The sequence below is a fragment of the Phyllobates terribilis genome, unplaced genomic scaffold, assembly GCF_046119375.1.
Source record: "Phyllobates terribilis strain yellow unplaced genomic scaffold, ASM4611937v1 Scaffold_6098__1_contigs__length_46885, whole genome shotgun sequence".
Taxonomy (NCBI): Eukaryota; Metazoa; Chordata; class Amphibia; order Anura; family Dendrobatidae; genus Phyllobates; species Phyllobates terribilis.
In genome coordinates, this window is record NW_027368842.1 from 1 (window position 1) to 25,815 (window position 25,815).

General features: G+C 38.9%; 1 pseudogene; it reads left to right on the forward strand.

Moving 5' to 3' along the window:
* Positions 1-16,676: 16,676 nt before the first annotated feature.
* LOC141250753 (uncharacterized) lies at positions 16,677-19,127 on the forward strand (annotated as a pseudogene).
* Positions 19,128-25,815: the final 6,688 nt, after the last annotated feature.

Consider the following 25,815-nt stretch of genomic DNA (forward strand, 5'->3'; position numbering starts at 1 on the left):
TGATTGAGAAGCATGCTAGGAAGGGATTTGTTTTCTATTTGATCTTTCGTTGTTATCAATCATATTTCACTTGGATATATACCTCTTTTGTTTATTACTTGGATTCGTTGACGTGTGCTTGCTTGGGACAAGCAAGTTTCAAGCTTGGGGGAATTTGATAGTATGCATTTTAGTCTAGTTTAGGTCATGTTTATTTCGTCTTAGTAGAGTCATTTTGCTTCTTTCTAGTCTTGTTTTATCTTATTTTCTTAGTTTTCTTTGTAGAGTCGGTATCTACTCCTTTGTTTGATGATTACAGATGATTTGGAGACATTATTATTAGAGTTCATAAGCATCCATGGAATGGTGTTCGTGTCAAAGAATAAGCGAGGCGGAAACCCAAGGAAGAAGGGCTCAAGGAAGGACGGGAGCAAGCCAACGAAGCGGTGTTCGAGTGAGCCATCCCAGAGGGATACTCGGCCCACTACTCGTCCGAGTATGAGGCCGAGTATCCACCCTGATCCACCATCTCAGAGGCTTACTCGGCCCATTACTCGGCCGAGTATCGGGCCGAGTTCGGCACACCTTTTCCGAGATTTGGTGTTTTGACTTGGAAATCTTGGACTTCTTTGGGGGTTACTTTTGGATGACCTTTGTAGAGTTATAAAAAGGGGTTTTAGATCATGTTTAGAGACCATCCATCCACCTCCCTCTGTATCTCTCTTTAGTTACTTTCAAAAAACTAGTTTTGCAATTTGTGGAGATTATTGAAGATTTCTAAGGAATGGAGTTTTATGTTTTAGATTGAATCAAGTATTTCTCTTATTCTCTTCTAGATTTATGAATTTCTCTATTTTTATGATGTTTTTGATTGATTCTCTCATTATGCATAGCTAGATCCATATTTCTAGGATTTGGGTGATCCCAACAATGAATTGATAGGTTATCTTTTTCTGTTTGTCTTTGAAAGCATGGATTCTTGTTTGATTTAATTCTAGGGTTCTTATTGTGATTGAGATTATAAATTAGAATTCTATTAGGTTGAGTCTGAAAGGAGATACCTATAGATTTGAATTAGACATGGCATGAGTCTGAAAGGGGATTGTTTATGTTGGATTACCTAGAATTGAACCCGAATAGGCTTGTTTGTTCTTGTGGAGATATAAGTAATCATAGAAACCTAGGTTAGGTTGGACTTAATTGAGCACGAAAGTGGATGTTAACCCGGTATAGTTCTAGTTTCTAAGAGCCTATTAGTCTATGCTTGATTAACCTTGCACGAAAGTGATTGTTAGTTGGAGTTTAGATACATCTACTATTGTGTGAAAGGAATTAGTAGATATATTTGATTGCTTACCGTCAAACAAAGTTCATGTTATTATTTGATAAACGCATCTTGTAATCTACCAAGGAGTTGTTGTGGTGATCCTTGATCCTAGATATTTCTCATTCACATATTCTTCCAAAAGTTATGTTTTCTAGTTTCCGTAGCATAATCACCAAATTCCCTTATTACGACTTAGCTTACCAGTTTAGTTACAAAAGATACTACTTTGTCCTTGTGGGAACGACACTTCAAAAGGTACAATTAATCCCATACGCTTGTGGGTAGGTTTATCCCTATCAAGTTTTTGGGCGAATAAAATCAAACCCACCTTCTAGGAAGGGTTGTCTAATTTATCCACTATTTTTGTTGAATTAGAATTTTGGATATATTTTATTTCATTTTATTTTTGTGAATTTTGCGATTGAACTCGAATAATATATATTTTTATCGAGCTTCCTACGTACTCTCTTAAGAGAGATCAAATCACTCGTAGTTCTAAGAAAAGAACTATTTGAAATTTCGGGTCTTAAATTTGGGTGTGACTGAGTTCGATACCTATCTATAAATTTGGGTTTAACACGAACTTCATGCGTATCATTTTAATATGGAATCAAGTCCACGTAGTTCTTTTAAACGAAACGGCCTTAATTTAATTTAAAAAGACTTTAATTTTTGGATTTGAAATTGTGATTGAATCCGATGAGTGGTTACTTTATGCCGGATTTCCTACATACCTTTTAAAAGGGATCAAACCGAACGTAGTTTTTTTTTGAAATTTGGACGGACATTATCAAACGGACAATTCATCTTAACCCTATACGTACACACCTTCAACTTTGTTGATTTTCTTTAAAAATGATTTTATTTCCTTTCTAAATGTTACCGTACGTAGGCGTAGACTTTTTTTTTGCATGCCTAGCTTCTGATTTTTTTTTTCAGGATAAGGTTCAGCTTTTCTTGGTTTTGCAGGCCCACGTGACCACGACCCTCTTTCCTTTTTTTTGTTCGTATATATCTGTTATTACAAACTCCATTTAATAAGTCCAAATTATTTATATTTATACATGGTAGATTTATTTTAATAATAATTTTAGATTTTTTTAACATACCCAAAATCTTTAAACTGAAATCTAATCTTATGGAGATAAATTTTATCAATTTGGACTTAGTCTGTAAATATATATGGTCTCTCTCATATTTTATATCATCAGATTTTTTAACAAAGAAGAAAGTAGAGGTTTTGGCTAGTTTCTTATTCAACCAGGTTTGACCATATTTAATTTAGTCTCTTCTTCTTCTTCTCTTCTTTTTTTTAATTAAGCCAACTTCTTGTATCTATGATCATATTTGTGATTATGGTGCGGAAGGAATCCGAATGGCTTCTACCCCACTTTTAATTTGCAAAAAACAGAAATTAATTGGGCATTATAATGACTAAGAATTGACAATTTTTTGAGTTTTTATGGATCCATTTGGTTCCAAGAATTTATAGGGCTTGAATCCATATGGCTTCTTCCCACTACTAGATCTAAAATTTGGGTCCTTTGAGACTGATTTATGTGGTGTTTGGATCCATATGGTTCCTCCCAGACCACTAATTAAACTTGAAAAGGTTGATTTAGAAAAGAAGAAGAAGATTAAAATAAAGGATCTTCCTTTACCTTATTTAGCAGATGAATTCTTCAACCAGGACGGAGGTTTTAATTTGGAACGGAGGTTTTAATTTTGCTTTTGTCTCAGAGGAAGTTAGACGGAGGGATCAGATAAAGTGGTTTCTCCTCTTTACGAATTTTGCACTGCCAATTTTGTTCTCTCTTTTTCTTCCTTTTCTGTATGAAGTTAAACGGAAGTTAAACGGGGGTTTTAATCTTGCTTTTTGCTTTTGCTTTCTTTTTACTGTAACCACCCATGTCCCCCTTTTTAATTTTTTAATTTTTTTGTATGGTGGTTAGCACTAATCAGGAAGTTATTAACTTCCACGAACCCCAGCGCACTTCTTCTGATTCTATTTATTATTTTTCTTATTTTTTTGTTCTGCTTCTTTTTTCTTGTTGAACGGAGACAGAGGAAGCTTTGCTTTTTTTTTTTCTTTGTAATATTTTTTATTACTTTGTATTGTAGATGGGAGTTTGATCAATTTAATTTTTTTTTAGCATAAGCAATTGCTAGTTAACTCCTATTGGTTCATTAGATCCACTTTATCTGATTTCTCCCTCTTTTTGTTTATATTGGCTGTTTTTTAATTTGAAATACTAGTCAATAACCGTTAATTAATTTTCTAAACCACCAATTTGTTAAGAAAATAGAAGTCGTGACTTACTAGGCCGTGACCGATAATTTAGTTATATGATTGCTATTTCTTTTCATACTTTCTTTTGATGATAATTGCCAATCCTATTTTCTCCATTTTTTTGAATATGGATTTACGATTTAATTACGGGGAATTACTTAGAAGCCTGTCTTATAATAAGCTCAAATAAAATATTTGAACTTAGTTGAATTTGAGAAAATATGATGGGCTTTGATCAATCAAGTATATATATATATATATATATATATATTGATATATAAAACGTCGATACAAGGTTTAGTAAAAATTTACCACCAAACAGAGTTTCCAAGACATTGGACACACTCAAAGAACACTTCTTTTGGTTAAAGATGACGCGTCAAGTCGCCAAGTTTAGCCAAAGTTGCGTTACTTTCCATAGGGCCAAGTCCACGGTCCACCCAATTACCTTACTTGTTCTGTGGAGGAAGGGCTTCACAATTGGAGGTATGAGTTGAGGGAGTTAATGCTGCATTTATAACCAAATTTTCTACAATGCACCATGATTCAGTCATACTCTAGGGTTTGGTGGGACCACTTCATTATTCAACCCTTGAAAACTAATTTCCTTGCGAAGTTTTTGCTTTGTTGAAATTTCAATGATAATTCTTGCACGTAGGATTGTCTCTACAACTTTTTCATATTATGATACATAAGAACATGTTGTCCCACAACAGGTCCAGTTCTCTCAAGCATATGAGTTAACCAAAATCTGACATCCAAATGATATTAGGGAGGGAGATTCACACTAAAATCTCATCCAAACATGAGATATTCAACTCCATGCCTTCATACCACCTCTTGAGAGTGGTCGATCTATTTCTTGTGAGGATCCAAGGACAATGTTCCAAAAATGAGATTAGACCTTCTTCATTGCAAAAGTGGAGGACAAACAACATGTTGTCTTTGCAAATGAGAAGCCACACATTTTTCCATTGACATGAATGGAGTTTTTTCCCCATTGGCACTCCCACCAGTGTGAGAGACCATTTTTCCACCAATTCAACGACATCTTCCTTGGTGAAATGGATGACTCCATGGGAAATTCCTTTGACGATATGTAGAGGGACGAGTTTTGGACCTTGCATCCTAGCTCGAACAACTCCATTGTAGATTTTATTGGCAAGGGGAATTGTTGATTAGAGATATATTCCAATCTAATTTCCATGATCTAAGGGAATAGACGAGGTGGGAGGAGGAGGAAAACTAGTGGGGTTTCAAGCATTACACACTAATGGGAAAGATCCCGAGATGAGATTAAGAGGGAGTAAAGAAGGAATTGGGAGGCTAGGTTCATGACTAGGCGTAGAGGTGTTAGAAGAGGTGAACAAGGATTAAGCAACCTCAGTTTCACATTTAGGTTTTGCCAAAGGGTCGAAGTTAGATTTTCCTTTTTTTTGACAATTCTAGAGTTATTTGTGATGATAGTCAAATCAAATACCAAATTGGAAGGCTAGTTGCATCATTCGTAAAACTGAGGTTAATGGGATGCAGAACAAGGTTGGTAGAGGGTGGTGGAGGGAGGGAGTAAGGGAGGACATTTTAATGAGAGTGGGAGTGCTCATTTTTATTTGCGTTTGGCCATGGGATGCCGAAGATGGCGGTGAAACCAGAAAACAAACGTCTCTATTATCACTTTTACCTATACCGCCTGTCGAGGATGATACTTTTAACTATACTAGTAAAGACCCGCGTGCTTCGCAAGCGGGGTGTGGTTTTGTACGGTAGGAGTTGGACATTTGCATACGGTGTTATAGTATTTACTTATTATGTAACACACATTGTTAATAAATACATTACAACCTATCAAGATGTACCTAATGTATGGTACAAATCGTACACAATTTAATACAAGGATGGGGAGGTAGATTTTAGGAAGTTACATAAATGTAGTATGCACAAGTACAAGGAGCATATATAGTTGGTGTGGGTGATTTGGAAAGCGATGTGATTTAGTAGCATATGCAATGTAGACATATATCAGAGCGGTTGATGTTGATTGTATCTTTTGTGTGATATGATTTGTAGTTCATTGAAAGATTATAAGAATCTACCTTCGGTTCCAATTACCTCCACTAAGTGACTTCATTAGTTTCTCTTGAAAGTTTTCAACTGCCATAATCTCTTTTGTTGTACTTGGTAAAGGTGTAGTATCGTGTTTCTGAAGCCGATGTCATTTATTCACTAACAACAGAAGTGTGTGCTATTTTCCTGCAAAAATACAAGTGTCTCATGTTTGTTTCATGCATTAAGGATGAATAGAATGAACGAAAGAGCTCACAAATTAAGCAGTTTAAAAAGAAAGTTAAAGGCTGTGCGGTTGACATGACCTAACCAAGTCTTTTGTGTTGTAAGATTGAATCATACTATAATATATCGTGATGTCGCAAGAGAAAATCATAAGTGCAAAAGTTGGGTCTTTGCAAGTATTTGTATTGTATTAAGGTGTAGGAAGGGTTAGTTGTAATAGAGATGAAACTAACCTTGAATTTACTTTGATATAGATTTATAAAACTGACAATTGGCTTGTTAACAACCTTAGTTGCGAGCTTCTTAGTGTTGGTGGTTGCAAGGTTTGCTCCGCACTGGCATGGCAAGCGTGTCAAGAATGCATCATATGTATAAATAAAGAAGAAAGTTAGGAATAGCTGATTGAAATGCAATGGATAACCACTTGATCCAGTGACGGACTTTAGGAGTCCCACGTAAAGAATAAAAGCAATAAGCTATAATACATAATTAGAGTGCATGCAGTTTGAAGTGTATAAGCAAGTCAAGATTTTGCATGTGTAATGATGTGTTACACGAGGTGTCCATACCATATTTAGCACTGGTGTATGGATTGCACGAAATGGATATGAGTTGACGGTACTGACACCTGGTTGACTCGAGGAAGCCCCAAAATCTAGTCGACGCACAAGAGTGCTGCTTGATATTGTTATTTGGTAATCAACACAATTTCTGGGAATGTTTGTGCTCACATGACTTATGTAGGCGATGCTGATTTCATACATCCCGTTATTTTGGATGATAATTGTTGGACATGTCGATTTTCCCCCGTGTATAGTAGCTTTCATGGTTGCTCCCTAGGAGTAAGACATTTGCACAAGCATCTGAAAAATAAACGAGCATTGAATTTAATATTTAAGACATTTGTGTCATGTTACCTTCTCTTCTTTTAGAATAAATAAGATGCTAGTAGTAACTCTGTCTTCTAGACTGGGTACTTTATCTCTTTAGTTATTGTTACTTTGACAGTAAAATTCATCCTTGGCTTTAGGTCAAATAGATATGTCGTCCAAATTTACAACACATGTGCACACTATACACTTGTAAGTGGAATTGTAGGTTGTGTATGACTAAATGTCAAGTAAAGACAAATGTTCAAATAGTAAAGTAGTGCTACTAAAAATGTTGTAGCAGTCAATGTGTGACAATATTACTCATGGACTTAAGGATTGAAGGATTCATGTGTTAAATAACGCTCTGTAGTGTAGATAACTACTGTAATGGCGTGCGAAGGATTGAAAAGAGCAAGATACCATATACGTCGTTGTATTTTCATGTGGAACAATAGGCAGAGAAATATCTAGTAAAAGATTATGTGAATAAGAAGAATGAAATTATCCAGTTGTATGAATCCTTCGGCATCCATATGCTGGCTGATCAACGTCGTTTTCATGATTTATCTCTACATTCGTAAAGCTATAAATGTAAATAAGTAAGAACGCCATAAAATTTGTTCACATGGCACAACAATAGGGGTCATATAAAACATTATATAAATATGGTTGTGGTTAGCATTTGCCTACATAAGGAAGACTGAATTTGAATTTTTCTCAATAGTACAATGTACTATCATGGAGTACTTTTCCTTTTGGTGAGGGGAATAGCATGAATCCATGAAATAGACATATGTAAGGGAACTCGAACACAAAAAATATGCACAAGGATCATGAAACTATGAAACGAACATATGTAAGGAAATGTAGGCATAAAAAGATGCGCAAATAAAGAACATAGACAATGCTACCTTGTGTAATGAACTTGTTTCATTGGAAGATAGACATCAAGTGCGCAGATGCGATCAGGAAGGCTTAGACTACAACAACCCACAAACATGAATTTTTACCGGCAATTATAGGTGATTTGTTAGTTCCTCTTATAGTAAGTATGTTGGTAATATTGTCAAATTTGAACTATTCAATCATATATGTAAAAGTTTTGACACGTCAGTTTTGATGGTACAACTAAATTCTGCTTTTTACCCATCCATGATTCAAAAATAGTCTCTTGCATCTATGGAAAAACAAAAACTGCCTCACAATTTCATGAATATGTGTTGAAATATAAACCTAGACTTATATGCACATATCACCGCAGTGTACTCAAAGATAATACAAGAAACGATGAGTTCAAGGTTCTTTTTTTTATTCCTGATGAAATCTGGATTATAGCCAATCATGTGGAATAGCAAAACCAGATCCTTGAAAAGACTATGTAACTTGAACCCGTCAGTTTCCTATTAACCTAATGACAACACTTTTTTGTAGCATATATTCGCTTATTAACAAATTCTTGGCGGTCAGCTACCTAGTTCTTAATCTATTTCAGCATTGAGCGTGATTGGTAAAAGATCAAGTGTGTATCCATAGGTTAACTACTTATTTCGTAGATTTGACCCTCTTGCCTAATCTACAATAACAATTATTTTATGAACGAAACACAAAGTGGTTCTCATCTTTACACCCAAAATGGAAATTGTGAAGCGAAGATTCAACAAAGACTTACAAAACAATCAATATAACAACAATAATAAGTATATTAACATGTAATCTAATTTATAGGAAATCGCTGGTACCAAAGTCAATTGTATTAGCCTTTAATCTAATTTGTAGCAAATTAATAATACCAAATCATCCAAAAACAACTAACCGTAAGGGAGGAAGATGAATTGCATAAAAAAGAAATAGGAACCAACCAAGGAGGAAAGGATGGGGGTGGGTTGCAGTCGTTAATATGGGTGTTAATCTGTATACTATGAAAAGTGAAATGGCAAAATTCAACACAACAGAAACATGAAGCAGGAGGTGTGCAGTCAGGAGCTGTTGAACAAATGTGTGACATGTGGTGGCAATTTTAAGTAGCTGTTAGTGGCTACAGTGTACGAAGGCAGTGTGCTATAGAACGAAGAATAAAATACCGGAGTGGAAAACATAGTACCGGAACATTGTAGATAAGCTCTTCACGTTTTTATACATAGATAGATGTTACATGTTTAATTTGTACTATAACCTGAAAAATAAGTAAAACAGTTTTTCCTTTTTTTGTTGTTTAGTACTATTATCTACACAACTTACTTATAATAGTAAAACACTTGTATAAACATATTGAAATACCTTTTATGGGTTCATAAAATTATGATATGATGTTACATTAGAATGATATTGTATCCAGTCGCTTTCAAAACTATTCAAAGAGAAGGACTATGAACATGGAAAAAATACAACTTACTAGACATAGATAAATGATTAAAGGAAGAAACCAGTCAACTGGTCATAGAAGCATGGCCTAGAAACAAGCCAGTTTCTTTTTTTGTTGAAAAAAGAGGAGACGAGTTTCCTAGTATCCAACAGGGGTGTACTCACTTGTCGGAACGTGTGCCGGCTTCTTCTCCATTTCTGGTTTGTATAATGGAGCTTCATAATTTGAAGATGGTGGTTTGTATATTGGAGATGGTGTGGAAGTTGGTGCCTTATACACGGGAGATGGGGTGTAGACTGGTGCCTTGTACACGGGAGAAGCGGTGTAGACTGGCGCCTTGTACACTGGAGAAGGAGTGTAGAATGGAGATGGGGTGTACACTGGTGCCTTGTACACGGGAGATGGTGTGTACACTGGTGCCTTGTACTCGGGAGATGGTGTGTAGACTGGTGCTTTGTACATTGGAGAAGGAGTATAGACTGGTGCTTTGTACACAGGAGATGGGGTGTAGACTGGTGCTTTGTACACGGGAGATGGGGTGTACACTGGTGCCTTGTACACGGGAGATGGGGTGTAGACCGGTGCCTTGTACACGGGAGATGGGGTGTAGACCGGTGCCTTGTAGACGGGAGATGGGGTGTAGACTGGTGCCTTGTACACTGGAGAAGGAGTGTAGACTGGTGCTTTGTACACGGGAGATGGGGTGTAGACTGGTGCCTTGTACACTGGAGAAGGAGTGTAGACTGGTGTTTTGTACACGGGAGATAGGGTGTACACTGGTGCCTTGTACACGGGAGATGGGATGTATATTGGAGTCTTGTTAACTGGAGTTGGAGATTTATACACAGGAGAAGAAGTGTATGGTGACTTGTAGGTAGGTTTCGGGTAGTGGACAGGTGTTTCATATTCTGCTGATGTGTATGCAAATGCAGGAACAGAGTATAATTTCAAAATGTATGATTTCATGAAACCATTAAGTGTAGTAGGGTGAGTTAACGGAGCACCGGTAATTCCCTTTCCGATGTTAGTAGCAATGTTGCAAGTCTTTGATGGAGAACTTTTTAGGTGTACTTTGCAGTCTGATGGCTCTAAGTCCTCACCCAATTCTTCAGGTGTAAATGTTACCAAAAAGTAACCATTTTCATCGGTTTCAGGAGTGGTTTTTGAGAACTTGTAGCCATTTGATTTGCAAGAGAGTTCTGCTATAGCATCTGTATCCAAACAATTTTATTCAAACAATTAGTTAGGATTGTTATTGGCAGTTTATTTTTCAATGAAATTGTACAAATAGGATAATATATTAGTGCTATCAATATTTGTAGTAATATGTAAAGTTGTATATCAACCAAAATGATTCCTTATATCAAAGAAGACTAAAAGACATTACCTTCAAGTGGGGTGAAGTCATAGTAGTTTTGGCAATATATAACACCTTGGACACCATAGAGTGTAGCCAACTTCTCTTCTTCGTAGTAGCTAGGTGTAGGAGTGTACTTTGGTGAAGGCTTGTACGAAGGAGTCGTGTATTTTGGAGCCGGTGCTTCATATTCTGGAGATGGAGTGTAAGCTGGTTTCTTGTAAACAGGAGAAGGTGCCTTGTAAACCGGAGATGGAGTGTGTTTCATGTAGACAGAAGATGGTGCCTTGTAAGCCGGAGATGGAGTGTAGGCTGGTTTCTTGTAGACAGGAGATGGTGCCTTGTAAACTAGAGATGGAGTGTACGGAGAAGCTTTATACACCGGAGAGGGAGTATAAACTGGAGTTTTGTATTTAGGGGACGGTGTGTATGGAGACTTGTAAGCCGGGCTAGGAGTGTGAACAACCGATTCATATTTGGGTGATGGCGCATATGAAGGAGCTGGGCTTGGAGTGTAAACCGGTGATGATTTGTAAGGTGGAGTTGGTGTGTATGAAGGAGATGGACTTGGAGTGTAAATCGGTGATGATTTATAGGATGGTGTTGGTGCCTCGTATACCGGAGATGGAGTATAAGATTTATACTCGTTAGCTGAAGCCACGACAACTAGCAAAACAAAAACAGAAGAGACACTAAAGAGATGATGGGCCATTGCTTCTACTATTTGTGATTGCTAGGGAATTGGTTCGGGATGAGAACGCTAGCGTTTGTGCCTCAAGTATATATAGATGTGGCAAGCACAACTGATTGAAGGATATATTAGATTATGGCTATAATTAATTGGTTATTCTGTAGATATTCCTTTGCTAGATCTCGAATCATCCTATTATTACGCTTTGCAAGTGCATGCACGTCGATTATTTATGTTTAGTTGCACCCACGATGACCGGCTGTTTTAATAGTGTCAAAATAAGCGAGGTAATTGGGTCATTTGGATCATGTCTACTCGTAATATTATCCATGATCGAACAATACAAACTTTATTTTATTTGGGAGATACATATAAGAAGTGTATAGCACCTTAGTTATTTGATTAAGGGTCAATTGTTTGAAACAAAACTATTGTATATCATTTGTTAGTCAATCATGATATATGGTCATACTTCTTAATTAATGCATTATAAGAGTCAAATTAACGATTTCACCATCTAAGAAGTGGAGAGGATACGTGATTGAGAAATATATTTAGCAAATTCGTCTATTAGTGTTTTAAAATAAAGGGCTATTCTAAATATCGCGGCATATTTTTTACTATCCGTTACGGCCAGGATTGTTACAAAGATATACAAGGAAATTCGCCACGATTCAAACGCCACGAATTTAGGAGGACGGACACAAATATATAACCGATGATTCGTGAAAATTTCCCATTTTCCCCTATAAAGGGCGAATTTTGAGGCCTAAACCGTCATTTCTATTCTTTGCCGCCTCCCTCCTCACTCTCTTTACAAAAAAAACTTTTGGCACCTACATCCTTCGTCATGAAGCTCGTTGCCCGAGTCCTCATGTTTTCTATTCAGTTTTAGTTAAAGTGGTTAGTAGTCTCCTATTTTATCCATTACTTTTTTTTATTCTTGATTTTGTAGGCTTACAACTTATTTGAATTGATTATGTAATTTATGGTTTATACTAAAAACTCGAATGTTCTTGTACTTGATAAGTAGAAATCATTACATATCGATTATAATGTGTTTAATTTGTTAATTATGATTTAGAAGTTTTAATTGTATAAATTATTAGATTGGATTTGGATTTTTTTGATGAAACTAGTTGAAGTTGGATTTGTTTGATGAAAATAGGAAAAAACTGTTCTTTTATTATGTGATTTTCGACTAAATATTGACCGTGAGAAAGGGCAGGGTTGGGAGCCCACTAGAGTTCTAGACTGGCTCTAGAAATTGTCACGATTATGGTGGTATCAGATTCATGAAAAATATCGCATGGAAGTTTTTGTTACGAATCTTGGCTCCCATGTTCATGATGAATCGGGGAGCCAGTCTAGAAAACGCATAATTCTGGTTGGCTCTCCACTAGTGCCATTCTCTGCCGCAATTTAAAGAAACAATAGTTTGCTGTAAAATGAATGGTATTTATTTTGATAGATTTAAAAATTATATTCAATATTTCAATATATTATATATTCATTTTACGGGGCAAGCTGAAGAAAATCGTAGAAAACATTGGGAGATCAGGACGCCACAAAAAGCGTTACACGATTAGAGAAGCAGAAGAAGTTTCCAAGAAACAAGAGGAGGATAGATCAGCTGCAGAAGAGGCAGCAAGTGGTCAGAGACATTCTGGACCTTCGTACGTCTGAAAGAAGAAGAAGGGTGCTAGGGCGTCATCTAGTGATGCAACCTGTCAATCCGTGGGTCATGATCCACGACCATCTTTTTTCAGTCCCTCCCTACATGTCAAGATTCTTCAACATCATTGTCGGATTCAACTACAATGATGCCAGATTATATGTCGGAGGTGTCGCCATCATAATAGATGTTGTTGGAGTACTACTGATAGGTAACATCTAGTATGGCACAACAAATGGGCGCGCAGAGCAAAGGCGTTATTCATAAGGATTACAGACATTTGAAGAGAAGATTGCCAAAGGGATGAAGCACGCTCGCGCACACACGGATGCATCCGCGTAGGACTATAGAGGGCCTGGCGCAATCGCGCCACTCTTCACGGAGGAAAATGCCAAGTTCGGATTAGACGCGACCGCGTCGACACATGCGTGACCGCACCCGTGTTGGGTCGAGAAGCTGTGAGTTCCCTCTCACCGAGATTCACTTTGGGCTTTTTACTTACTTTCTGATGGAGCTCGAGCTGGGCCTTTTTAGCATTAGTTTGTATTGGCAGGTTGATAAATAAGGTTAGAGTTTTACCTCCACCCTATCTTGCACTTTTCTATTTTTGAGTTTTACGTTGTTTTAGAATGAGACAGGAGTAGTTCCATTTACTTTGTTCAACCTGTGGAAGCCAACAGATGAATTTATTGTAAGACTTCTATCATTGTTTCTTAATTATATTCTAGTTGTTTCATATCTCTTGATTATAGTTGGTTATTGAATGTGATTTACCTGTCTGGCCTGATCAACTAGGTAGAATAAGTCTATTCATATTGCTAGGCCTGAATTGTCCGAGTTGGAGAGTCTTATGGTTAGGTAGCAAATCAATACATGACCTAGTTGAGATTGTCATTGTAGGGAGAGTTGATGATGTGTTAAATATCGACCTTGAGTCAATGGTACTGCATGTTCCTATTTATTCATGAGTTCATTGCTGCTTAAGTATTAAATGTTGATATTTTGAGGGTTGTAATTAAGTAAGGGCTATTAGGACTAGTTGGACTATTAGCTATATAAGAGCAAGGATTAGAACAACTATAGAATATAAATATAAGGATGAACCCAAATAGTAATTAATAAGTCAATGATCAATCGATCATTCTCTTAGGTGGATACTTGTTGAAGGAAGTGCTTTCCCATTATTGTTATCAAATCAATTGTTAGTTTAGTTGTATTATATCAATTTCCCCTTTTAGTTTACTATTAAGTTGATTGGATTAAGAACAAAAGAACTGAATACCCGATTCCCTGTAAGATCGACCCTTTCTTACCATTATGCTAGTTAAAGTAGTTAGTTAGGAATTTATTATTTTGACTGGGTAAGAGGACGCTCATCAAATTTGGCGCCATTGCCGGGGAATCAAACTTCTTTTCTTGTGTTGTTGATTTAATTGACTTTGGTGTTGACTAGTGTATGGTCAGCACCCGTGCTACTAATCATTTGCTTGTTGAGCTCAATCCAGAAATCGAGAGGACCATTCGTAGGAATCACAGAGGAAGGAGAACGAGACCTGTAGGATGGACGGTAAGCGTGATAGAGAGCAGACCCCTGAATGGAGAATGGCAGACCAGCCAGTGCAGATAGATCAACTCACGCAACTTATGGACGCACTTGCTCAGGGAAATAATGGAGGTAACCGGACGCTGCGGGAGCATACCACTCCCAGTCTGACGCAGCATCCACAAGCGGTAGTCCTACCACCACTTGTTAATGGGTGACATTTGAGCTTAAGTCCAGGGTGTTAAATCTGCTACCCACATTTCATGGTCCACACGAGGAGGGTCCTATTATGCATCTCAACCAATTCCATGACATATGCATGACTACAAAGTCATCCAATGTGTCGGAAGAGCAGATAAGATGAGAGCATTTGGGTTCACACAGAAGGAAACGACCATGTCTTGGTACTATCACCTTCTTATTAGGTCCACTGATAGTTGGGAGAAGCTGCATAATGATTTCTTAAATAGGTACTTCCCGGTGACGAAGGCTAACGCGCTGAAGAGAGAGATTGTGCAGGTTGAGCAGCGAGATGAGGAGTCTCTACATGACTAATTGGAGTGGTTCAAGGGGCTATGTGCTAGCTTCCCTTTTCATGGATACGAACAAGATAATTTGGTACTTTTTCTTACTCAAGGGTTGTTGACTGCTGAGAGGAGTCTCTGCGGATGAAGCATTCTCAATATGACCCCAGAGGATGCCATGGAAAAACTTCAGGACATGGCCGAGAGTACCAGGAGTTTTGGGAGAACCTACACCAAGAGATCAGTGAGTGTTGAGAGTACAGAAGGTTCGTGTCTTGCAAATGAATTAGTGAAAACGAAGAAGATGCTCGTGAGCCTGCTATCGAAGAGCAGGGAAGCAAACAGCTAGAGTTTGTGGGGTGTGCGCAAGTTCCACTAGTAGAAAAAACACTTGTTGAGGCTCCCTTTTAGAGGCGGACCTAAAAAAAAACGCCTCAAAATTTTTTTATTCAGGCGGGCATAATAAAATACGCCTCAAAAAGTACCCGGAAATTTTCCCCGGATGATTTTATAGAGGCGGGCCGACACGGGCCCGCCTCTATAAGGTGTTATTGAGGCGGGCCGAGAACGCCCGCCTCTTTTAACTTAAGCCTTTCCGCGGGTGAGGTATTAGAGGCGGGCAATTAAGCCTACCTCTTTTAATACCTATTGAGGCGGGCCGTATAGTGCCCGCCTCATTTGAAGCTTGTTGAGGCGGGCCGCTCAACGCCCGCCTCAACAAGGCCCGTCTTTTCAAGCCTCGTTACACATTGAGGTATTAGAGGCGGGCTTAATTGCCTGGCTCTTTTGATACCTATTGAGGCGGTCCGTACAACGCCCGCCTCAAATGAAGCTTGTTGAGGCGGGCCTCTTAACGCCCGCCTCAACAAATCCGTCTTTTCATTTACAGCGTACTTTTTCACTCCATCCTTCGTTCCGCCATTATCATTTGAAGCTTCGTTCCGCCCTTCGTCTCCCTTTGTTCCGCCCTTCGTCCGCCATTTTCACTTCGTCTTTTCTTCGTTCTCCCTTCGTTCCGCCCTTCGTCTTTTCAACAGCGCGCGCCACTTTGTCTTCTTCGTTCTCCCTTCGTGTTCGCCTTTCGTCACTCCTCTCATTCTCCCTTCGGCCGAGAACGCCCACCCTTCGTCTTCATCTTCGCTGGCCGGTAAGTATTCTATCTAGCTACCAACTTGTGCATTTAAGTGTTTAAATCTACCCCAAATTTGTGTATTTTTTGTGTTTATAGTTTGTGCATTCAAGGTGTTTGATGAAATGCCTCTATGAAAATATGAAAAATATACCCCTAATTCATATACTATCTTTCATCCTAGTCAAATCTAAACAACTAATACTGGCAACTTGTGCATTTAAATGTTTAAATCTATCCCGAATTTGTGTATTTTTTATGTTTATAGCTTGTGCCTTGAAGGTGTTTGTTGAAATGCCCCAAGGACAATATGAAAAGTATACACCTAATTCATATATATACTATTTTTTGTGGTTATAGCTTGTGCATTGAAGGAGTTTATTGAGGCGTTATCTTGAAGGATCGATATTGGATCAAGGTAATACTTCTACCCTAATTTCTTAGGCCCTTGGCGGGATAGATTTCATAATTTAGGCCCTTGGCGGGATAGTTGAGTTTGTATTTTTTTCTTGCTTAGTTGCGTATTATTATCTATTAAATTAGGCCCTTGGCGAGATAGAATTCATAATTTAGGCCCTTGGCGGGATAGTTATTAGAAATGATATTAAATCTTCCTCTTTTTGCAATTATTACTAGAAATGAGTCGTCCTTGGATGTACGGCGACCATACTACGACACAATACTTGAGTGGGGTTGAGGAGTTTATTAGATGTGCTTTAGCACACCAACGTAGTACGAAAGCAGAAAAAATCTATTGTCCTTGCCGTGATTGTAAGAATATAAGGCGGTTAGATGATATTGATGAGATTGAGGATCATTTATTTCGTCGTTGTTTCAAAGAAGATTATCATGTTTGGTTTTGGCATGGTGAGAAAATACCTGATCGTCCAAGTTCTAGTGTCAATGAGTTTGATGTTCGGGTAGACACTGATGATAGTGATGATGATATTGCTGAGAATAATGAGATGGATGATGACCAAGAAGATGATGAAATAAATGGGATGATGGATGGGGTGAGAGATCACTTGAACGAACGACCTCAGATGTTCAAACAGGTATCAAAGACTGCAGAGACTCCCTTGTATCCTGGGTGTACAAAATTTAGCAAGTTAGAGGCTGTGTCAGTACTTTACAACTTGAAATGTGCTTCTGGTTGGACTGATGGAAGTTTCAACACCTTATTGGAATGGTTAGGTGAATTTTTACCAGAAGGCAATGAGATGCCTATCTCTACTTATTACGCCAGAAAATTGATGTGTCCCTTAGGCTTGGATGTGGTCAAGATAGATGCTTGCCCAAATGATTGTATGCTTTACAGAAATGAACATGAAAAATCTGATGAGTGTCCAAAGTGCGGTGCATCTCGTTACAAGCGTAAAGGGGTAAATTCGGCTAAGAGGGGCCCAGCAGCTAAAGTTATGTGGTATCTTCCAATAATACCTAGGTTTCAGCGTTTGTTTTTGATAAAGAAGGAAGCCAAAAATCTGAGATGGCATGCGGAAGGGAGAAAGAAAGATGGACAGCTTAGACATCCTGCTGATTCTCCTCAATGGAGAAATATTGATAAGAAATATTCTGAATTTGGTGATGAGGTTAGGAATCTGAGACTTGCTTTATGTACAGATGGTGTGAGTCCGTATGGTACTCTAAGCAGCCAACATAGCACCTGGCCGGTTCTACTAGCGATTTATAATCTTCCTTCATGGTTGTGTATGAAGCACAAGTATGTCATGTTATCAATCCTCATCTTCGGGCCTAAGCAACCTGGGAATGACATAGATGTGTATCTTGCTCCACTTGTTGATGATTTGAAATTATTGTGGAATGAAGGTGTCCCAATGTTCGATGCATACACCAACTCAAACTTTACCTTGCGAGCTATGGTTTTTTGTACCATAAATGATTTTCCGGCATATGGAAACTTGTCTGGGTACAAAACCAAAGGAGAACAAGCATGCCCTGTATGTTAAGAGGATATGAAACCCGCCTACTTGAGAAATTACAGGAAAAATGTGTATCTAGATTACCGGAAGTTCCTTAGTCGATATCACCCTTACCGTAAAAAGAAGAAGGAGTTCAATGGGTACACCGAGGAAGGAGTAGCTCGTACACCTTTGACAGGATCACAGGTTTATGAACGGATTAAAAATGTTGACACTAAATATGGCAAGTGCTTCAAGTCCAAATCTAAAAAGGGTGAATTATGGAAGAAAGTGTCTATACTATGGGATCTTCCTTATTGGAAAGATTTGTCGGTTAGGCATTGTCTCGATGTGATGCACATTGAAAAGAATGTTTGTGATGCCATAATTGGGACTTTGCTAAATATACCCGGAAAGACGAAAGACAATCAGAACGTTCGTTTTGATATGAAGGAGAGGAATATTCGACCAGATTTGTGGCCGGTAGTAAAACCGGATGGTAAAAGGACTTTTCTGCCTCCGGCCTGTTACACAATGTCAAGAAAGGAGAAAAAGGTGTTTTGTGAGTGCTTACATGCCATTAAGGTTCCATTGGGGTATTCGTCAAATGTAAAACGTCTAGTTTCTCTTTCGGACCTTCGGTTGATTGGTATGAAGTCTCATGATTGTCATGTATTACTTAATGTTTTCTTACCGATAGCACTTCGTGGGATATTGTCGAAACAAGTGAGACATGTTATAACAAAGTTGTGCGTCTTTTTCAGTTCGATATGTGCTAAGGTTATTCATCCGGAAAAATTGGATGCTCTCCACGTTGATATTGTCGAAACTTTGTGTCGATTTGAAATGTACTTTCCGTTGTCTTTCTTTGATATAATGGTGCACTTAATTGTTCATTTGGCTCGAGAAATCAAGTTATGTGGTCCGGTATATTTAAGATGGATGTATGCTTTTGAGAGATTTTTTGGCAGTTTAAAGGACAAAGTAAAGAATCGGGCGAATCCAGAGGGTAGTATCATTCGTGGAGTCCTTCATGAAGAGATATCTCAATACACAACTGAGTTTTTGTCAAGGCTTCATCCAATAGGTCTTCCAAAATCTCGTCATACAGGGAGGCTTGAAGGAGAGGGAGTAATTGGTAAAAAAAGTAATATCTCCTCCATATGAAAGGAAGAATAAGGCACATCTTTGTGTGTTGCAGCATCTTACAGAGGTGAATCCTTACATAAAAAAGCATTACACTGAATTGCAGCACAAGAATCCGAAATTGAATGAAAGAGCTTTGATGCGGGAACATAATCGGACATTTGTTGATTGGTTTAAGAAGGAAGTAGCTGAGGAACTTGGGAAAGAACATGACGTTTCTGATACGGTCAAGTGGTTATCTCGGGGTCCTCGACTATGTGTTCGGTCTTACGAAGGATATGATATCAATGGGTTCACATTATACACTAGAAGGCAAGATGAAAAGAGTGTGGTGTAGAATAGTGGAGTGAAGGTTATTGCATCATCTGGGGTCTATGCGAGCGCTAAGGACAAAAGACCGGTTGATGCGACACAATCGTATTATGGTGTTTTCCGGTGCAAGTGGGTCAACAACCCTAACGGGGTGAAGCAAGATGAGATTTATCCGGGTTTGACATTGTTAAACTTTGACCGATTAAGTGATAGTGACGAGCCATTCATCCTAGCATCACAAGCTAAGCAGATTTTTTATGTGGTAGACAATGTTGATCCTAGATGGCATGCAGTTTCCCAAGGTAAAAGACATATTCTTGGTATTGATGATGTTGTGGATGAAGATGAGTATGACGAGTATGACGATACACCCTTGTTATCAACTGTTGTTCAACCATTACCCGAGAAGGAAGATATAAATAATACTAATCATATCCGTACAGATCATAGGGAGGGAATATGGGTTACAAATCACGAATGAATAAGATGAGGTGGAATCATATATTAACCATTAGTTTTTTTTATATCTACTCATGAAATCATGATCTAATTATATTTTTTTTACTTTGTTGCAGGAATTCTAGCTTGGGATGGCTGATGAAAGAGAAAATGCTATTTGTCCTATCCAAGGTGATCCCGAATCACAAGGTGTTAGCGCAATTACACAGATTCATAAAGGGCGTGGTCCGTCAAAAGGTGTTAAAGTAAAACAACCTATGCACCTTGAGTATAATGCGTTTAATGTCCCAGATGGCCAATGGTCAAAACAATACGGAAAACAAGTTGGGAATTGTGCTCAAAGAATAAATATTAACGAGAAAGAATACCGAAAGATAGATGAACAGACGAGGCGAGGGTTTTGGGAGGAGACCAAGGTATAATGTCTTTTTAAATTACACCTTGAATATATCCTGTATTAACTATCATTAACTTATTGTACAAATTCACAACTTATGTTCCACATCATTGATGATGTGGCTAAATCAAGGGGAAAATATTTCCATTCATGTGTGGCAAAACGCTTTAGAGATTTTAAGAGAAAGTTGGTAGCTCGATGGATAACTAAGACGTTCAAGCCATTGAAGTATCCTACAAACAAGATGCCTTGGAATGTCTACCACCATATTTTAGAGGTTGATTGGTTATCTTTTGTTCAAGAATATCACAAGCCAGAGTCTTTGGTAATAATGTTATTTCCTTTTAGTGCTACTTCGTTATAGGCCAGAGTCATTGATAATAATATTTCTAACTCATTGGTGATAATGCTCTTGACTTTTGACAGGCTCGTAGTGCAAAAGCAAAGGCAAGTGCATCCCAGAATAAGAATCCTCATCGCACCGGCTAGGCGGGTTATATTAGAAAACGACATGAGTGGATAAAAGAAGGACGACTCCCAGAGGAAGCAGCTATATCTCTGTCAAGTAGCTCCTCAGTGAACTCATCGGTACCTAGAGCTAGAAAATACATATCAAAGGAATGGGTTTTGGCTCATCAAGTTCGAACTGCGGATGGAAAGTGGGAAGTTAGCCCGAATGATAAGGATGTCGTAGAAATTGCAAGAAAAATTGTAAGTAGTGCTTTGCAATGAATATTTACTTAAATTTACTTGTAAATATGAACTAATTTATACTTTTTTAATTGGCATCATAGGAGGAGTATAACGAAGAAGAAGAAAAAGGAAACCTGATGTTTGAGGATGATGAGGATGCCCTCACCAAAGCCATTGGGAAAAAGGATCATCGTGGTCGTGTCAAGGGAATAGGTGGAACTGTGGGTTATATAGTTGCTTTCGGTCCAAGAGAACGACAAAGAAGATGTTCTAGTGAAACTTCTTCAGATCTAATCGAACCGATCAGAGATGAAGTTAGAAAGGAGTTTGAAGGTGAGTTAGATAAAAGGGTGGCTGAGGCCCTACAAAAGCAAATAAGCTCCATGTTACACATAAATCAACCACACTTCACTTCTACTACCGATCTTGAACCTAATGTTGATGCACCCTATACCACTTGTCATGATTCCACACTGCAACCACGTGAGCTGAAGGTATGACTGACGCAGCAATTTTATCATGAAATATTTATGTCCAAATACCTCTTATAACATGAATTAAAATACCTCTTATGCAGGAAAGGACTCCATGCCATCTTGCCCTTGAGGATAAAGATTCTAGTAACAAAGTGCTCGTAGCGGATGGTATGGTACAACCCACAAATGATGCATCGTCCCAGCACTTTACACCGATGAAGCCTGATCACTAAAAAGTCCAAGTTGATTTTGTTTATGATGGACATCATGATGATATTCTTCCGGTGCCTACGGGTGATGGTTTCACTAACTTAGGCGGTGTTCAGGGCAGCTTCGTGCAATGGCCGATCCGCTTAGTGATTTTCAAAGACGACGAGGTAAGAAGTCCAAGTCATTTCTTTAACTTAGGCGGTGCCTACGGGTGATGGTTTCACTTACTCACTCTTGCTCAACTTGATTTCAAATATATATAGGACTATACTACTCCACGCCCAACAAAGAAGTCCAAGTCATTTCTCTCGAAAAAGGTGGATGACAGCGCCAAAAATACAAAGGTAAGTCAATTTAGGCCCTTGGCGGGATAGTTGCATATTATTATCTATTTAGGCCCTTGGCGGGGTAGAATTCATAATTTAGGCCCTTGGCGGGATAGATTTCATAAATTAGGCCCTTGGCGGGATAGTTATATTGAATGATATTACATCTTCCTTCTTTGTACTCAATGAGTCTTAGTCCAACAAAGAAGTGGTTGGTAGCTGTGATAAAAAAAACGGAAGAATCAGCTGCAAAAAAAAAGAAAGAAGAAAACGAAGCAATTCAAGGTCATGGCCAATCGTGCAAGTGGTTACAATTTGTTATGTCTTCGGCGCCGGGAGATATATATGATAATACTCCCATCCCATTGGATGCCTCAGTTTGGAATTATGTGACGATAGATCAACAAACATATGTCACTGCATCCGATGTAGAAGAATTCCTTAAGGGGGATTGCTTAAATATTTCGGTGATTCAAGTCTACATGATGTAAATATTAATCTTTATCTTTTAATTGTCAACTATCAATCTTAATCTTTTTCTGTAATTGTTCAACTACCATTCTTAATTGTTTTTCCTTTAAATGTGCAACTATTTATTGGACAATCTCAAACATGCATTTGAAAATTCTGGAATTGGATTCATCTGTCCTGAGATGATGTCAAGCACTAGAATCAAGGCCGAACCATCTGTTCCAGTAACTTACTTGCAACGTGTATTCATTGCTAACAATGCCAAATTGTTTTTGCTCCCATATAATCAAGAGTAAGTGTTTTCAATAAGTTTCATATATAATTAGTATTTTAAGCAATCATTAATTTTTATCAATTTACGTTTAAATGATGCAGCAATCAATGGATTATGTACGTGATAGACCTATTTAGAGGACAGGTCTATCTTTTTTGATTCTCTGAAAGATCCAGGCAGCAGAAAGACTGATGCATCTCGAGTCCTGAATTTGTAAGATATTTGACTTCAAAACCCCCCTTTTATTATTCCAAGGTCCTCCTTTCGTAACCCCCCAAGATAAAACTGATTTTCCGGAAGAGGGTCAGAGGGATACTCGACCCATTACTCGGCCGAGTATCCCTCTGACCCTCTTCCTTCCTTTCGCCCTTCCTTTCGCCCTTCTTTGCTCGGTTCCTTCCTTGCTTATGAATTAGTTTTTTTTGGAATACTAACAATATCATTTTCATGACTATATTGCGCGGATTTTCTAGGGCATTTCAAGTGTTTAGGTATCAAGGTGGAATGTGCGATAAATCATTGGGAAAACATAAGACGTTTAGAGTCATTGATATAGAGGTACATATAACATTTTAAACACTAGCTTTAGGTTTATTTATCTATAATCGAAGGCCTTGTATCTAGCTAAGACAACCTCCTTATTTTGTGTAATTAGTGCGCTCAACAAAGCGGCGGAACCGAGTGTGGCTATTATGTCATGAAGTTCATGTTAGAGATAGTCACGAGATTCGATGACTCTGATGATTACCGACTAGATAAGGTATGTAACTAATTAACTATACATTGATGTATTTGAGTTTTTTATCAATAATTTCTGTGTTTCTTATGAAGTTATATACTAAGAGGACGACATCATATATTGTTGAAGAAATGGATGTAGTTCGTGAGCAATGGGCACAATATTTTACATCGACATATCTATCATCGGATTGAACTTATTCGTACTTGTAAACTGTTGTTGAGAACTTAACTATACTCTAGTCAAACCTGTTCTATGAAAGTACATTATTCTATAAATTTGTGTGTGATTATTTTAGCCGATTTTAAGAGCAGGTAGGAGCCAGCTTGCTGTTTTGTTGCGACTCTTTTTTCCTATTTGTTGAGGCGGGCACCCTTAAGCCCGCCTCTAAAACCTCCACAACAAGTGCCTTCGAAGGCACTTGTTGCGGCGTGCTTAAAGCGGCCCGCCTCAACAAGTGCGTACTTGTTGAGGCGTACATTTGGTCGGGCCTCCTCAACAAGTACTTGTTGAGGCGTACATTCGACCGGCCCGCCTCAACAAGTACTTTTTGAGGCGTACATTAGGCCGGCCCGCCTCAACAAGTGCCCAATGTGGCACTTGTTGAGGCGGGCTTAAGGCGGGCTGCCTCAACAAATACACACTTTTTGCGGCGCACATTGGGCCGGCCCGCCTCAACAAGTGCCCAATGTGACACTTGTTGAGGCACTTTTCTAAAAGTGACTTTTTTGAGGCGTATTTAGCCCGCCTCTAAAATTGTTTCCCACTTGTTGCAGCCCCATCATTTGCTGCGAACGGTATACGCCTCAACAAGTGTCAAAATGCCCGCTGCAAAAAGGGTTTTTTCTACTAGTGTTCGTCTCAATTTTCAGATCAGTGTCCCAAGATGTAGGAAGATACAATTGCTGAGGTGAACGTTGTAGGTGGATATGGTCCTCCACGCCCGTGGAATGACCAGCAGCAGAACAATTATCCCCAGAGGTATAGAGACCAGCCAGAACAACAACAAAGATGGAGACCTCGTGAACTACAACAAAATCTCGGACCCTTCACTTATGGACATGCTGACATCATTAACTAAGAATCTCACTACCCATGTACAGACCACAAAGGCAACTATTAAGAATCTGGAGGTGCAAATAGGCCAATTAGCGCAGATAGTGTCCACTCTGGTTCAGAATCAGTCAAATTCACTACCATCTCAAACCGTGGTGAATCCAAACCAGGACACAGCGAACCAGAACGTCAGGAATGTCAACGCGATGATAATGCAAAGTGGTCGGAATTCGGAGAAAACATCCGAAGAAGAGCTTGAGGCTGAGAATTCGTTAGAGGCGCGACTGCACCAGGAGACGACGACTGCGCCAGAGACCCTGCTGATATGTGCGACCATTCACCAGAGTCGCGCGCCTGTGAAAACATGGATAAGGAAGAGCACGACCGCGTCCTGCACCCGCGGGACCATGCATTTACGGAGAACTTTTCGGAAACATTGGCTCGACCGCTCCCAGATCTGCGCGACCGCGCCACCTTAATTGGAAACCGGTGCGACCACGCCCCCCTTCTGCGCGACCGTGCCACCTCTCCTGTTGAGAACGAGCTGCCTCAACTGCTGAACTCCGAGGAAGGTACTCCTCTTGGTAATGAGTACGAGATAGATGAACCTCGAGGTGATTTCAAACTCAGATAGAGTAACTATGTGCGTCCCAACTTCCCTCCACTTGATTAGATGAAACTCCCTTCTCCCTTTCCAGAGGCATTGAGAGATACTAGGTAGACGGAGAACGATAGGGAGCTATTTGAGACATTCAATAAGTGCGCAGTAAATATCCCTCTACTAAAGCTAATCAAAAGCATCTCGCGGTACGCAATATTTTTAGAGGAGTTGTGCCCAGTCAAGAGGAAGCAAAATCTGAAAGGGAACAACAAGGTCAAGGTAGGTGAGAAGTCTCAGCCATTTTCTAGAAGCGTATGCCCACCAAGTACAGTGATCTAGAGGGAGACAAGCTTCCCCCTCCTCCTATTATACAGGTACTGAGAGTCTCGACTATTTTACCTCTAGGGCATTACAAAGAGAAGAAGGGCTGGTATGACAAGGGAATGAGAGAGAGAAAGGGAATTAAGTAATACTATATCAGGAAGGATGAGTTGGCCTTTGAGGGGCCTAGTGCTAGGTAATAGAGAGCAAGAAGTCGGGCCTATGACTTTAACCAAAGGCGTTGTCCGGAAGGCAATTCAAAGAGGTATTTCTCCACTTTCATATATCTTTTACCTTTGTTGTTTATTTCACAATAGGGACATTGTGTAGTTTAATTGTGGGGGAGCGAATTATCTCGGCTATCCTTGTTTCTG